The sequence below is a fragment of the Morone saxatilis genome, unplaced genomic scaffold (genome assembly GCF_004916995.1).
Source record: "Morone saxatilis isolate NCDOM2014 unplaced genomic scaffold, NCSU_SB_2.0 Contig20, whole genome shotgun sequence".
NCBI lineage: Eukaryota > Metazoa > Chordata > Actinopteri > Moronidae > Morone > Morone saxatilis.
The window spans coordinates 17,171,053-17,175,324 of record NW_023339763.1 but is presented as its reverse complement, the minus strand read 5'-3'; positions in this window follow the sequence as shown (position 1 = coordinate 17,175,324).

The following is a 4,272-nucleotide window of genomic DNA, read 5'->3' as shown; positions in this document are numbered from 1 at the left end:
ACTATAATCCATTAAGAAATTACAAATGCATTTAAAATATCTACATGTTACAAGTTAAAACTAAATACATTTATTCCTACAGGGATTTATTTACCAAATCTACAGAAGAGAAGGGGATAAAACCAGCATCTCTTTACCTCTGTAGTGACTCAGTCAATGTGTATTAACCTTTCATCCACAAGGGGGCGTCTTTGAACAACAATCAGCACCTCTGCTCACTGACAGTACAGCAGCTCCCCAAGGCCTTCATATCCAGCTGATCTCCATTCAGCCACATGGCTTCCATGAATGCTGCTGTTTGCTCCAGCAGCTAGTCTGAACACAGAGTGACTGTGAACACTATCACTGACACACATACGCTGTCATACATACATACGCTTCCAAGAAACAGATGTCTGCACACCCAGCACATTTTGTTGGTGTTGGTAACCAGAAAGATTTGTTATGTCTGTCTTTTGAATATTCTGCAAAAAGAAATGAATAAAAAACCAGAGAGGTGCATTTTATGGCTAAATCTGATTTGATTGAGATTTTGCTGTAGGCCGGTTATTGTAGATTATCAGGAAATGACAAATCAAACAAATCTCAGCACCGCCCAAATTACTGAAACGTTTTACTCCATCAGACTCAACAAATGATCAGTCTCCCTGCTGTTGGTATCATTTGTCAACAGGGTTTATATGTTGGACATTTTGTCTCTCGAGACGATATTTCGATATTTCCAGCCAAACAAAAATGATATTAAGACATTAAATAAATCAATAGGCAACATGAGATCTTCTTTTCGTGCTTTATATTCCACTGTTACATATCTATCAATCAATAAATACATAAATCATGAATACTGAAGGCTGAATTATAAATCGGGCACAGCAGGCAGCTGTCCCAGGACCCCAGAACTCCAGGGGTCCATGAACCTCCAGACTCTACTGTGTCAACTGCTATGTGCTCATTTATAAATCTATTAGTTTATATTAGACTAGACTTATAATTTATTTGGAAATCTATTTTCCTTAAGTAAAATTTATACCACAACTATATTAAAATACAAGTAGAAGTGATGTTTTAAAAATTGTACATAGGTAAAAGTACTGACTTCATGTGTTAGAGGTCCAGCGTGTAGCATTTAGGAGGCTCTAGTGACAGAAATGGAATAAGAATTGTATTCTGTTTTCATTAGAGTATAATCAATTGAAAATAAGAATCGTGTTTTCTTTTTGTTCGCTTAGAATGAGCCTTTAATATCTACAGAGGGAACAGATCCTCTTCTATGGAGGCCACTATTTTGAACTGCCATATTTCTACAGTAACCCAAAATGGACAAACTATATACTGGCTCTAGATGCAGCCACCGTAGTTTCTCCTACACACTTGGGAGTGTGAGTGTGAGGTGAGGGGTGGTAATCTAAAACTACACTCCTAGATGCCATTAAATCCTACACACTGGACAACTCACTGTCAAGCTGTTGTTAATGCAAATTAAACTGTCAAAGAACTTTTATCACTACACAACCTTTCAGAAAGTAAAAACTTGATTTTAGAAAGTTCTTAAAACTGATATGCATCAAAAACAGGCAGAGAAAGTAAGGAAATAGAGCTCAATTAAGGAGTAAAATGACTTCATAAGAAGGAGATTTCTGCAGGGAACAAGTGGATCAAAATTTAAAACGTGATCATGACAAATCTTAATTAGTGAAGTAATAAATTTAGTGGAGTGTAAAGTACAGATTTACCTTGAGTTAAGTAGCAAAATTCAAGTAAAGTAGAAACACCTCAAGATTGTGCAGTACTTCAATGTACTTTCCACTACTGCTAAATCACAGTATCCCTGTGACAGGATACAGGCCTTGATGTCCTGCTATAGTACCTGATGTTCAGGCCTGGTCTTGAAGAGAGACAAGAGTTTATTTAAGATTTCTAACTTATTTGTGGTCATGCATGTGATCGGTTTTCAATGTGTGAACAGAATCAGAGAATCAGATCAGAGAAATAACACCACAAACAAAACACAGAATTCTTCATGAAAATTTGACATTTTAATGGAAACTAAAATTGTGAACACTGGAGTTTTTTTTTTTTTTTTATTGACTCTATTACATTGTTTGGAATTTGAGGGTTATTATCATGCTTTTAAAAAAGAACATTGTAATGTGACACTTCTGTTAAATTCAAAACAAAAATTAAATAATCAAATCAAGACTGCTCACTTAAAAACTTAAATGTCAACCTGTAAGACATTTGAGAAAGAAATGCTATTGCCTCATATTTTAGGGGGGCAAGAGATGTAAAAAGTGATAAAAGGAGGAGCAGACCAAAAAAAAAAAAAAAAAGCATTAACAAGCACAACAGCCATTTGAGATGACACAGAGAAACATAACAAAAAGATGACTCGGCACAACATATCGCCTCTTTTCATGACTCAATCCCGTAAAGACACATTGCCCTTGTTTACTTTCCTCCCCGTGTGTGGAATCATAAACACCGTACCACTCAGGTGTCACTGAATAAAACAGAAAAAAAAGCCCCCTAAATTAAAACAGTTCCACGAGAGGCAATGACAGTTTGAAGGAGGGACAGTTTTTAAGTCGAGCACAAACACCAAGTCCAGCATTTCCCATTACAGACGATTGATTACTGGATGAAGAAGCAGCACTTTCGGTATTTGTTTTCTTTTTTTCCTTTTTTCTTTTTTCTTTAAGATTTCTCCTCTCACACCGCGTAATAACACGCTCAAAGTGACATTCAGCTGCTACAGTAGTGACTTCTCTTCACTAAAAGCTCCTCCAAACCCAGCACGATGTCAGGAAGCTGGTTATGACATCATCAACGTCCCCCCCACCCCCCCGGGCTGTGCGTTTGCCATTCAGTAGCTGAATATCTGAGTAGTGTACCTTTGGCGAAAGCAGATTCAGAGTTGTTGAACTGCATGTTAATACCTCACCCCCCCCTCGCGACACGATCGACATCACTACAGATAAAAATATATTAAGAGGAACTCTGGGATGCGTGTGTTTCAATGCTCACTCCATCAACAACTATTTGAAGAAATGAATTAAAAGTAATTTGTATAAAATCTGCTGGAAAAGACTTCAAATATATTAACATTGGTGCTATTGGGGGAGAAAAAAAAATAGCTCTACATCAGCCTTAATCAGTAACTAAATCATCTAAAACTCGTCAACAATGAAACATCTTGATTTTCTTTATCATTTATTCCTTTTAGTCTCATCCTACTTGTGCATCTATGGATAAATTAGGTTATAACTAAAAAAAATAATTAAAATAAAAACACATTAAAACATCAATTTGTTAACTCAGTTCAACTCAATTATGTGCTATTTCAGACATTAACTTGACAATGGACTGCCGTGAGTATACACCAGCAAGCGGCTGTCATCCGTCCCATTCAAACTGATTTTGGCTTTAGCTAACCCTACAAAAACACAGAAAAACGCTCATCGCTTTCAGCCATGTTGCTTAAAAAGAAGAAAATTAGGATTAGCTGTAAGACAACTTTAACAGCATTGCAAATGTTACAAAAAAAACAAAGAAAATAAAAATGGCACGGATATATGCTGGAAGCAGATTTTAAACAATCAAAATTGCTGTAAAAGTATTTTTTTTTTTTTTTCACACAGGCACCTGAACATGAAACAACAGTGGGAGGGGGTGGGGGGGTTGAAATATAAGAGGAACTTGCATATAATAGGAAGAACTCGCTATGCACACACCCACAAAAAACGACGAGGCCAAACTCGTCCCTCGCAAACCTGGAAGCCTGCATCAGCATCCTTGAGGTGATTGCACATCCTGAGTGGGTGGAAATATTAACTCCACATGATCAGGCTTTTCTGTCTCAACACACCTACAGTCAGTCACTCAACCTCCCCCCTCCTAACCCCCTTTCACTCAATCACTGATTAACCATCTACTCAGCTTCAAGAACCAGTTTTTGGTTTGCAGGCTACAATGCTAAATAATAGTTCTATCTGTATAAATGCATATTCACCATAGCCTTTTTTGCTATATTAAGTGCTTGAAAAAGAGGAGCCACTGGGGGTGGGAGGATGGGAGATTATTTGATTTCCCTGTACAGGACCATCCTGTCTAAAAACAAGACAAAAAATATATTAAAAAAAAAAAAAAAAAAAAGGTCGTAAGACTACAGTAACAACACATACTACTTATTTTGATCACCCTGTTTTACATTTAGATAATGCTTTCAGTCTGAACAATTTGGCATTTACCATATGGGAACCTGATTATGTCACT